Source organism: Nyctereutes procyonoides, unplaced genomic scaffold, assembly GCF_905146905.1.
Source record: "Nyctereutes procyonoides isolate TBG_1078 unplaced genomic scaffold, NYPRO_anot_genome, whole genome shotgun sequence".
NCBI lineage: Eukaryota > Metazoa > Chordata > Mammalia > Carnivora > Canidae > Nyctereutes > Nyctereutes procyonoides.
Window position 1 is genome coordinate 3451518 of NW_026575029.1, and position 13172 is coordinate 3464689.

The window sequence follows — 13172 nt, forward strand, 5'->3', positions numbered from 1 at the left end:
GGAGCCTGATGCGGGGCTTGATCCCATGACCCTGAGATCACCACCCAAGTGAAAAACAAGCATTGCACGTTTAACTGTGTCACCCAGGCACCCCGTAACGTATTTTTAAATTACAAATAAACTATAACTAAGCTAATCATTTTCTGCGATAGGAAACAATCAGGATTTTTTTCTTAAATTCTATCTTAAATTGTGTAATACCTAAAAATACACTACAGTAGCTCGATACATAAAAGTCCTAGGTTGCGTCTTACAGATACCTTTATGGGACTTGGTTGTCATTTGGGCCACGCAGAATGAGTCCTGGGGCTTTGTTTCAGTTAAGTGGCTTCAAGCATATTATTTGAAAACACCAGGTGATACTGCCTGCATCTGCAGACCTCCCTTATGCCCCCGGGATGACGTGAAGCTACAATCTGTTTTGACAGGGGTTCCCATTATTTATTTTTTAAAAAGATTTTGTTTTCTTTATTCATGAGAGACACAGAGAGAGGAGAGAGAGAGAGAGAGAGAGAGAGAGAGAGAGGCAGAGCCACAGGCAGAGGGAGGAGCAGGACCCATGCAGGGAGCCCGAGGCGGGACTCGATCCCGGGTCTCCAGGGTCACGCCATGGGCCGGAGGCAGGTGCTCAGCCGCGGAGCCCCCAGGCCTCCAGCCAGTGGCTCCCAGTAGCGTCTCTCTGCGGACTTGCGGGTGACTAACCAGGAGGGACCCGAATGCAGCTACCGAGAAGGGCCCCCCGCCCGGCCTCCCGGCCTCCCAGCCTCCCAGCCTCGTGGAACAGAGGCTGAAAACTCAGAGCCCCTCGCGCTCCGGCCCAAGTGGCGAGAAAGAGGACGGAAGCTCCCGTCCTCGGGGGAGGAAAAAAGCAAATGATGAGCTCGATGAAAAGAAATGAAGCAGCCGTGGGGGCGAGCCGCACCTGAGCCGCCGCGCCTGCCGTCGAAGGGAGGCTGTTGGCTGTTGCCATGGCTACGAAAAGCCAGGGAACCCAATGAGCGGCCTGCAGCGGCGCTGCGAGCACCAGCCATTTCCCTCCTGGAAGCCAAGAAGGGGGGGGGGGTGCACGGTCTGCTGAGCCGCCCCCTGGAAGGAGCGTTCTTTCCAAATCCCCTCGGAGAAGAGCGGAGCAATGGGCACGTTAGCGGGCGGTGGGTGCAGCCACGCACGCTGCGAGCCGGAGCTGCCGTTCGGACGAGCTGCTGACGGCCGCTCCGATTAGCTGATTGGAGAAAGTGGAATGCGGAGCGATAATGCTGCCTATCTGCGATCAGACAGCCGAAAGGGTTTTTGTCTGGGGGAAGGCAAGCCTTCCCTGCAGTCTCCTCGCCGCAGCTCTCTAGCTGCTCACCCTGAAAACTAGTGACCCGGAAGGAGGCTGCTCCCCTCTGCAAACGCCCGTGCGGGCCCGGCTGCTGCATGTGAGCGGCAGGTGCGCGCTCGGACCGGCCCGGGGCTGCAACGCGGCGCCGCTGCTTCCGGGGGGCTCCAGAGCATCTGCCTCCCGGCCGAGGCCGAGGCTGGGAAGGAGGTCCCTGTGAATCCACCCCGCTTTGGATTCAAAAAGGTAAGCTTTTTTTTTTCCCCTTTTTTTTTTTTGCCTTTTTTTTTTTTTTTTTTTAAAAACAGGGCATAGCAATCATTTGGAGCGAAACTCAACCTAAAAGATTTACCCTCATTGTGTTCTCTGGATTTACCATGCACATGCACTCACACGCAGGCATGTCCACAATATAGTGTCGGAACAGAGTTGTTGCAGTGATTCATGTCCTGGAAATTGTGTGACCAAAAAACAAATAAACAAACAAACAAAAAAAAAACCCCAAAACCAAACAAAACAACAACAAAACAACATTACTGATATGCCTTGGAGTCTTAAGATATTTCGTGTTTTGACAAACCATGACAGCCTGTCGTTCTGGACAGTCTTTGTAAGTGACAATCTCTCTCCCTTATAAACAATGGATCCTTTAATTAACTGTACTTAGGCTGCGTTAAGGAGAATTACAGGGAAAATCAGCAGCTTGATAACTGTGCAGCATTTCGGAAGCCTCATCAATGATTTGTTGAACTCTTAGCACACCGGTGTATCTACATTTGAATTCAGGGATTCTGTTCCCTATTTAGGTCATAACAGCTGGTGGATTTTGCACTCGCTTATCCTGAACTTAGAGTCTTGGGGTGCCATTTGATTTAGTTCAGGGTAGTTGTAAAGCAAACGGTGTAGATAACTGGAAGCTGCTCACACGTCCTCTCCTAGTATCATGCATGCCACGCTAGCCCAGAGCACAACACCCCCATTGTGCTCCCCAGGCTCGGAATCCAGGGAAAGAAAGGAAGTGAAATCTCTGCATTGAGTCCAAGCTCAGCTATAGTATGTGCCGGTAAAACTTCTTTTATTGCCCAGTTTTTCTCACAAGCAGATAGGTTTCAGAGATAGAGTGAAACCCAAAACACCACACACCTCCTACAAATGTAGGCTGACATTCGCAGCGGATGTTTGCTGTCAACTGCTACGTGATAATAGCACAGACTTTGGATTGCAGTAGGAACTGCCCCCTTAGCGAGCATTTCTTTGATTTAGAGCCTCTTAGGAACAAAGCTGTTACCATGAATTGAAATTGGTCAGTCAATTTGAAATCCTTGATAAGGAAATGACCAAAGGATGATTACATTTGGTTTTAGCAACATTCCAGTTTTACCTAAGTCAGTTCTATTGTTGGTCTACCGGCAGGCACATCAGATCATTTCAATGCTATTGAAAATATTCAATGAAAAACATTGTGTTGAAAACTTTGAATAAAAACCTCTATCGAGGACTGAATCTGCCATGAAATGTAAAATAAATAGTACCTGAGATCTACGTTTAAGAAATATACTTTTATTTGCTACCTCTTCCCCCAAAATGTAGATGACATGGGTATCACCTTTTAATGAAGAATAATAATAGAATTTTTATTGCTACACGTGAGCATACATCACCTGTTTCAGGTGATACAGGAATGTCAACAGCCCTCAGATAAAAGAATTTTAAAGTACAAGGATAATACTTCTGGAAACTTACATTCTAAATGTCACCGGTACTCAAGATCTAGAGACACAGACTGAGCAAACTCGACCTGGGGATTCATGTCCAAATGTTTGATGATGAGAACAAATCGGAATAATGCCTGTCTGTGTGTGTGAGACTTGTTGGGGATAAAAATGGTGAAGTGACAGCATTGGGCTTATGTTTAACTTTCACAGGAAAGCTAAAGAACAGGTTTCGTTTTGAGTTAAATTCTGTAAGTGAAAATATCAGCCAAGGAAGTGATTCTGTTACAGGGTGGAGTCTCTCTCCAATTTAATTCCCTTCAAAGCTTTGCAGTGAGGGGAAAAAAAAAATAATTCTAAGAATTAGCGCGGTGAAAAGACCTGCAGCAAGAAAACAATTTTGTGTTAGCTTCTCTTAGGGCAGCTTGGAGAAGAACAGGGTGCGGAATCCCTAAGGCACACCTGCCTGCCGTGCCCGCTGCCTCCATAGCAGCACCCTGTGTGATGGGAGCCTTGGCCCACGGGAGGAGTGCCACACCGCCTTCACACCTGTGTTATTTTTTCCTACATTAATAACCTTTTAAAGGCGATACACTATGAAAGATTAGCATTCCGGGACCACTGGTACACAGCACATCTACATAGTTACTAATTCAATGCCTTTGAGAACCACATACAGAGATATCATTCCTATTTTTCAAGATTGCCCCTTAGCTTTTGGCTATTTACAGACCCTCATCTTCTGCCGCTTTCCAGCTCACTTGCTAGCAATATCAAACACTTCATAATTTCCCAAATGCACTATACCAAAGTTTTGCAGAGCCTCTGCACAGACTCTTTCTTTAAATCTCCCTAAAGTGGCAGCCACCTGTCATGCATCCTTCAAAATGCAGCCAGGATGTCTCCCCAGACACTTCCTTACTTTCTCTTTCAGCTACATCTGAATCTTATGTCTATATTCGGTCCACTGCGCCAAACTGCATTTGCCTCTGCTCACAGGCTCCCAGAGTTTTATTGACCCCTGAATGTACTTTGTCCAGTGTCTAGGACTTGGCATTCAGTCATTATCCTGGTAACCTCAAACTTCACTATTTTCTTACTAGTTACTGTAAATACAGATTTGATCTTGAAGCAGAAATCCCATTATAAAAAAAAAAAAGAAATCCCATTATATATTATACTACCTTTTATCAGAGAAATCCAGGATACTTAAAAACAGCAATTAGGCTCTGACTTCCCTGATAATGAAAATATGGCTTCAGTATCACAATGATAAAAGCTATTGAATGTCCTATATCAGACTTGTTTGAGGAAAAATTTTACGACACGTAAATTTTGAACAAAAAGGGCTTGAAAACTTTAGTAGCTAGAAGATGCAAATGTTTCTATTTATGAAATATTTTATTCTGAAATTTGCAGGGGAAAATAAGCATAGTAAGTACTCCTATTAGAAATTTATTCTAAAATCAGACCATTTAAGATTAATGTTGAATTGCTCATAATTGCTGATTATAGCAAAGATACTTATGGAATTGTTTTGCATACTGAACTAGAAGAAAGTAGAGCTCATGAACTAGAAAGAGATCAAATAATTGACATAAAATCTATGATCACAATTTATTTTAATTTGCCTAAATAAGCCTAAAAAGTTACTGATAATCACTAGTTACATTATGCTTCCTTACAATGTGGGTTCCTGGGTGAGGGAGAGAATATTCTGTTAGTATCTCTCTTGGTATAAACATACTTTTGGTTATAGGGACTTCCCACTTTTTTAATACTAGATGGCATAATAATTATTTGTTTTAAAATTAGGCCTAAATGTTTATAGCTTTTTCATGGAAAAGTTGCCACAATGCTGTAATCAAAAATAAGAATGGATTAGAAATTTTATTAAGAAGAAATAATATATAATCCTTGGTCTCCAAGATAACCATGTTGACAGCAAAAGTTGTATTTAATATTATATGAATTTTTATACCTAAATTAGCAAAGATTAGGAAGTTTAAAATATCCAAATGTTTGGAATTAAAAATCAAAATAATTAGGAAATCACTTACATTCAGGTTTCTCTTTTTCACACTGTATTCCAGGACTGAATTTTATGATAAAAATAAGAGAAGTGGCAACTCTTAATTATCATGCTGTCCTTTAAGGCTTACTTTGGCTCTTTTCCAGCTGATTTTAGTGTATAGCATGCTAATTAAATAATAGCATAAGATGGCACTGGTTCTGTTTCTCTTGAAGACTACTCATGTTTAATCAGTTATTTCAAATTACGTATAGCAATTACATTTTAGGACATACGAGTCCAGAGTAGTTCTTTAGTATTTAGTATTTTAGTATTTTTTAGTATTTTATACTAAAATTTTAGTATTTTATATTTTAAAGTAAGTTCCATTTTGAAGGCCTAAATTATTTATAACTATATTTGATATTCAAACAAAATGAATGTGTTTTTTTGCATTTTCTAATAAAGTAGTATATTTGATTATATTAAATAACATTTTAAAAAGTTTTTCAAATCAATTATTTAATTATGGATATGTCTATTAAATTCTAAACTATTACTGCAGAAAATTAAATGGCGATTTTCAAAATCTCTTTTTCTTTTTTTTTTTCAAAATCTCTTTATATCATTTCTGAAAAGTTGAGGCATATACCTTTAGCCATAAGGAAACAGCTCTGTAACTATTGGGTTCTAAATATGACAATTACAAACTCTTATTCCACCTTCAGCTCAATTAAGATCATCTTATTTGAATAAGTGACAGAGAACCAGCAAAGATAGGTTTCTTTGTTTGTTTTTAAGTTTTAGCAGCCTAACGTAGCCATATAGAACTACACTATACTTTATTCTTCCCTTGTCTTCAAAACAGAAATGTCTATTTTACCAACTAGGAATTTCTATTTTACCAACTAGGAATTTCAGCCAAAAGACGGTGGTTTCCTCTTCCCCATATAGGTCAGGTATACATAAATCCAGTATTGATTCTGCACCTTTAAAAAGCATTATTGGGGGGGGGGAGGAAAAGGAAAAGAAAAGAAAAGAAAAAAAGCTCTCACATTTCCTGAATCTAGCCAAAGGTCTCATTTTCAAAGAAAATTTTCCTACCTTCAAAAAAATCTAGCAATATTCTTATTATATTTCCTAATTTATTTTTAGATCCATGTTATAATTTAAGGAGAATTTATTTTTAATGAAATACACTATTTGATAATTTCAGTGATTCTAAAAACTTGTACTGTTGTCTACTTTTTAAATTTTTTATTTTATTAGACATTCAATCTTCTAGCCTTCTTTGAGATGAGTTCTCAGTAGTCAGCATAAATTGCACATCAAAAATACTTTCTTATAATTAATCATATACCCTGCTTTAAAAAGGAGAGTTGGTCCAATCAATGTAGTAATAATTTTTCTTTTTAGATTCTTTTTCCTAATAAATTTTTTTCAGGAAGAGCTGGACGTGAGGAACAACATAAAACTTGCAGGCTCTAAACCTCATGATATTCTATCCAGAACATCCGTTTGAGAATAACGTGGTTCTAAGGGTCAGCCATAAGGAATCCAAAAATCTATAGCAAAAATTAACTTGTAACCAAGCTCTGTAGGACTTGTAAAAAAATTTTAAGAGTACAAGTAGGGAATGGAAGAAAGATGGTTTTTTTTAACGCACAGAAAAAAACATATGCAAGTGAGACATTCTAAGGAATTATTATTGGTCATGTTGTAGAAAATGTATTGGTATAAATGTTTGTTTTGTCCTTCTCTAAAAAGTTGAAGTTGCTCTACCTTCCTTCTAAGCAGGTGTAGTTAGCTTCTTCAAAGACATCTGATCCTCTATGAAGGTGAACGTGTGTAGTGACAGCAGCTCATTAATTAAAAACAAAACATGCCTATGCTTTTGATTTTGTGGGGAATCAACGTGGTGACAAGTCAGCTACTTCTGCCTCTTTGAGCTGTATTAATATTTGATCATAATGCTTTATAAGGTCTTCCTACACTTAACATTACTAACCAAAAAAAGTTTAAGGCAACAGTTTGTTGCTGAAAAGTGAGCTATTTTGTAGATTACCAAGATGCCTTTGCATTTATTATTATTGAATAATTAATTATTTCAATTCTCTGTGCTACAGTTAACAAAGGAAAAAAGATTAGATAACAATTTCATTTGTCCTGTGCTAATTGTGTCATGTGGTGAACAGTTTGAACCCTCTCTGAAATAAGTACACTTAATCTGCAGTAGAGTGACTATTTTGTACTGCATCCTGTGAGGATAGATAACTTCTAAAAGAATTTACCTCTTAATATCTAGATTTGAAAACTTGTATAGGATAGCTTTATTAGTAGTGAAGAGAAAAAACTTTATAACCACTTAGCTGTTCTGGAACAGTGTGAAAAACTTGTGTTGCTTGATTTACCTTTGGCACGAGCTTGAACAAGTTAGGTAATGGCAGTCCACGAGGCAAGGGAGTGGCAAGAACTGGCAATAGGAAAAGGTACAGGTTGCTTAGGCAGAAAGTTACAGGGAAAACTCAGCTTGCTCTAGAATAGAGTTGGAACATTGCAGGCATGCAGCAAACAGGTCAATATATGAAATCTTCCGCCAGTATTTGCGGAATGATAAATGACTCATAGTGATCAGTTCATTCCCTCCACCCCTGTGTTACAACCCTGTGTAATGCTAAAACACTGATGAGAAAATACTGCTTGAATTGAGAGAGAAAATAACAATTTACAATAACTGTGATTTTTTTTGAAATCACAAAAACAAAAGAGAAAAAACATAAACATCTTAGAAAATACTATGATTTAAAAAATTAAAGTATGGTCTTCCTGGTAAAGGAGGTATATTTAATAATTTACATAAAACAAGTCAGTGGGCGGCACCTGGGTGGCTCAGTGGTTGAGCATCTGCCTTTGGCTCAGGTGATGATCCCAGGGTTCTGGAATTGAGTTTTGCATCAAGCTCCCTATGGGGAGCCTGCGCTCCCTCTGCCTATGTCTCTGCCTCTCTCTGTGTTGTCTTTCATGAATAAATAAATAAAATCTTAAAAAAAAAAGTCAGTGATATAATCAGCTTTCAGACCACATATCATATAAAAAGTCATATTTCCAAATAAAGTTAGTTTCAAAGAATCTGGGATATATTACCAGTCTTCTGAATTATTGACCTAAAAAAGCCCTTTATTTAATAATCATATAAAACAAGAGTGGAACCAGAAGCTCAGATAAAGCTCAAATGTAACACCTCATTTGGTGAATAATTCAGACCAAGAAAAATTGATTTCTACTCTTAACTTTCTTAAAGCTTCTGGTTATAGTCACATTCATCAAGCAACATCATCAACTAGAGAGTTAAATTTTTCCTTTTTAAATAAGCCTTAGAGAGAAAAGTTCGAACCTAAAATTACAAGATTTAAGATCTATATTTTAAGGCTTTAGAATATAGTTAAACAGAGAATTCAGGATAGGAAAAGATCTCAGTCTGGGAGATATTTTCAAGTTAAAAACCACAAGAGCTGGAAAACTTTATAAGGTCAGTCAAAATATCTGCTTCTGATTAAACCTAAGAACACACTAAAAACCTGAGTAACGAGGTTTCAATAAACTACAGAAAAAAATTATTCAATTTCTTCAATCCAAAAGATGTTGATAATATCAAATTATATAGAGTTTAGTCTGTGCTAGCTGCTCTCCCAAGAGCTTTATACATGTTAACTCATAATGAAAGATCTGGGAAATCACAAAACTTCTAAGGTCATTTGAATTGGAATTTTCTAGAAGTATTCAAATGATCTTAAATTATTTCCCAAAAAGATATTTCCTGAGCAACGCATTTAATTGCTCCTTCTTAGATGGTCTCATCCCAGTTTGTACATTATATTTTTGTAATCTCATTTTAATGAAGTTTCTGTATATGTCTAATATTTGCATATGGAAGTGAATTCCATGAGAGAGCAATAGACTTTTATTCTGTTTTTACCACTACCATCTTGTCACATGTATGACCAAGAGTACATGAGCAATGGCTGATTAGCCCAAGTAGGTGGTTGTATCAAATGACAACAAATACTATTTACACCAAAGAAAAGAGATGGAGTCAAAGTAATATACGCTGTATGTGCTTCCATGTAACCTTCATCATGAGAAAATTAATTCAGTTCACACATCCTTAGCTTTTGTTTGCTTGTTTGCTTTGTTTTTTTATACTTTGGTTGGCTGGTGGTTTCGGTTAGAATTTCATGTAAAACACTAAGTTAAATGTCAGAGCAATCCTTTTTTAAGTCATCAGACTTCTCAACAGAGGAAACACAATCTAAAATGATCTGGCTCATTTAAACTACTATAGACTTCTTCCCTGATTTAATCTCCTGAACAGTTTAACTATATGTCGGTTATTTCTGACAATCAAGAAAACAAAAATGCGGGAAAACATAGATACCTCCTTTACCGGAAAAACTATTCTTTTTTTTTTTTTTTTAAATATTTGTTTTGGGAAAAGAGCTTTTTTAGGTCAATAAATCAGATAACTGGTAATATATCCTGAATTCTTTGAAACTGATTTTATTTAGAAACATGACTTTTTATGTGATATGTGGTCTGAAAGCTGATTATATCACTGACTTCCTTTCTACCAGAGATTTAATTTTATAAGACTAACATAACTGATTGATTTATATAACAATGACTTTTTTCTTGAATTAAAAAAGACTTCCTCCTGAAGTGCACAAAGTGTTTTTAATATATTATAAATTAATTTCTAGATTTACTGGCAGCAGAGAGGTGTTCCATCACCCTCATTATATAAATAAAAGCAAATGACAATCAAAGCCCTACATAATCTACTTTAGTCTGAAAATCATGTTCCTTTGACACAAAGTCCTAAATGTCCCTTCAGTGGGACATGTGCCTCGTATTGGCAGTTATCTGGTAAAATAATTTAACTTGATCTCTATATTATTATGTGGTGCACTAATGTACCATAATCATTTTGATGCCTATATTTTTGCTTCCTTTGAAATGAACTGGGAAAACATGCCCTCAAAACTCTGGCTCACTCTTCCTGGCACTGATACTTAACTATGCAACTGTCAAGAACTAAAAGATTATGATCATAAAATTAAGCTTCCTGGGGAATGTTCCATTCATGAACTGCCTTATTTCCAGATTCATCAGTCATTTATTGCATTTTACTTCTAACCAAGCGTGTGAGAAGAGGTGCTAGGTTTCCATGGTCCAGATTAAAACCTGAAAAGAGGAGAGAACAGGAGATTATGAACCAGGATCTAAAAGGACCCTGGTCCTCCAAGTATTTGTTATCAGATGGGGTCATGCAACCAAAAGAGCTTTTGAGTTCAGTAGAAAATAGGAAAGGTATTGGTTTAAAATCTCTATGTTCTGGGGGATCCCCGGGTGGCTCAGCAGTAGAGTGCCTGCCTTTGGCTTAGGGCCTGACCCCGGTGTCCCAGGATCGAGTCCTGCGTCAGCCTCCCTGCATGGAGCCTGCTTCCCCCTCTGCCTCTCTCTCTCTCTCTCTCTCTCTCTCTCTGTCATTCATAAATAAATAAAATCTCTAAAAATAAATAAATAACATCTCTATGTTCTGATTTCCAACCAAAAGCAAAAAACTTTTGAGGAATCTGTATCCATTCTATCTAATGCATCTCAGAGAGTATGAGTATTTTATCTCACCAATAAAACAGAATGGTCCCTCGTTGATTGACATCAAGAACTATAACTCCCCAAAATTAATTGGTCAGTGCATTCTTTCGGGAAACAAAGTCAGAATTTCATCTGGCAAGTATAATGCCAGGTGACAAATGCCCCAACAAATAAATACATCAAGGCTATGAGTTCATAACTGCTGAGAGGACTAAAATATCTGGAGTCACCCTTCCCTGTGGTTAGACTTGACCATAAACTGACAAGTCCTCTAATTCTCCTCTTTCTAGACTTTTAAAGATTGTTGGATTTTTTTTACATTGATATAAGTTCGCTGGTCATATCCTTTCTGGTTTTATATGACATTGAAAATGAGGCTATGATAGGAAAAGCAGAGAATGAGAAAGATCCAACTTTCTGGGTATGGCTTAATGAGAGAACAGACCTAAGTGTAATATGACATCAAAATTGTAAGTGTATATTTTCAAAAGGATTTTGGATTTTCATATCATTCATGTATTCATTTATCGCACATCCATCAAGGACCTACTGTGTATTTAAGGTGGATGAAAAGTTAAGAAAATGAGCCCGAAAGCCGTTTAAAAAGCTTACAGACTCCTGAAAGAGACAGGAACCCTAATTTCCTATATTTGAAGACGGAAAGTGACAAAGTGCTGTAAGGGGGATATAATCAATGCATTTATTTATTCCTTCAAAAAGACACACAAAAATTACTTTTATACAATGAATATGTAGAAACTCTGTCTCAAGAGGTGAAGTTCTAGAAGATGGTAAGAGCTAGCTCAGGGAAGGGAGGTTTCTTAGAGAATCTGGAAGGTGATTTAGCCGTATATAGCTTGAGAATATATTACCTCTATCAATATTATATTATTACCTCCAGCAATATGTATTACTTCTACTAAAGTCATTTTTTCTGATATAGCTTGAGAATATATTACCTCTATCAATATTATATTACCTCCAGTATTATGTATTACTTCTACTAAAGTCATTTTTATGATTATAACATTTTTATTAATAAAAGAGTATAATGATGCCTTTTTAGCCACTCTGTAGGAAAATATCCACATTTCAAAAAGTAGATTTTGTTTTGTTTTGTTTTTAAGCCATTGAACGTGGTCAGTAAGTATACTGAGGTCAAAATATTTAAACTGTTTTTTAAATATTTTTTCATTTATCTTCACACATGAATTTTATTTTATTTATTTGTTTTTTATCTTCCACCAGTTGTATTTTCATTTATCTTCACACATGAATTTTATTTTATTTTAAAATAAATACCAGTTTTTTCATTTATCTTCACACATGAATTTTATTTTATTTTTATTTTTTTATCTTCACACATGAATTTTAAAAGCAAGTAATAATTTTTTTATTTCTTTGTTTTAAAAAACACATGACATCTCATTGGTCTAAACACAGTTGTTGGGAAGAAATAAGGCAAATCAACAACCACCAGAGTATTAGGCAAGCTAGTTATTTTATGGAGTTTGGCAGTGAACAAAAGTTTTTTCTACTAAAGTTACAAGTGCTACAAACCTAACTTTCCTGGGAAATACAAACAAGAATGAGAAAGACATCATCTCAGAAAGTTTTGTGAGTATGAAGTGGATTATGCATGTTACATGGATTGTGCATTCATATTGAGAATGCATGTGGAGAGTGCTCAAGAAGAGTTTGCAAGGGTTACTATCTTTCTTATAGAAATGAGTTCAATAGAAAGGCAAGGGCTGTATACCACCGATTGTCCAGGCTATCCCAGTTCAGTGGTGAGTGGTCAGAGTCACAGCCCTTAAGGATGCTTCCCTCTTCAGGGATGAGGGAAGAAAACCTAATAATCATACAGCATCACAAGTCCCAGGGGGGAGCGAACACTCATAATAGGTGTGAATGATCCGCCCAGATGATTTCTGAAGTGTGCAAGGCTACTGGGGAGGTTGTGGGTCCAGAGAACACCATGTGCAAATGAAGCAGACATGAAAGAACACTGAAGGTGCTTTGATGGGTCTGGGATGTGGAAACAATAGGAAGAAGCGGGTCTGGTGTGGTAAAGGGTGAGCAGATGGGCTTGGCAGTCACACAACTTTGGATTTCATGTCCAGCTCTGTGATTGCTAATTGAGTATGTGAGAACAAATCTCTCCACCTCTCTAGACCTCTATTTCGCTACCCACAGAGTGGATATAATAGAACTCGCCTCTGAGGATGGTCATTAGGATTAAATGAGATTATTGTAAAGGATTGGCATAGCACCTGGCTCATCAGAAGCACAGAAGGAATGGTATTTTTATCACCAGTATCAGGATCAGCCTCATGCTAAGTAGTTTGGATTAATTCTCTGAAAAAATAAAACCACTATTGGAGTTTCTTTAAGTGAGGAAAAGTAACGCTCATGTTTGTATGTTAAAAAAAAAAAAGATGTAACTGTTAACAATATATCAAGTTTAAAAGAG

At 37.4% G+C, this 13172-nt stretch overlaps 1 protein-coding gene across 14 annotated transcripts in view; it reads left to right on the top strand.

Annotated features, from left to right (window-relative positions):
* The first annotated feature begins 1082 nt into the window (after window positions 1-1082).
* Window positions 1083-13172, top strand: part of SORBS2 (sorbin and SH3 domain containing 2) — a 214851-nt gene continuing 202761 nt past the window's right edge. For 2 of the 14 annotated variants that reach the window (XM_055315714.1, XM_055315726.1), the window contains exon 1: window positions 1092-1567. The gene's annotated coding sequence lies outside the window, so the exon portion shown is untranslated. Of the gene's footprint in view, window positions 1568-13172 lie in introns of all 14 variants that reach the window. The other 12 variants (XM_055315717.1, XM_055315718.1, XM_055315721.1 and 9 more) reach the window with 10 other exon arrangements.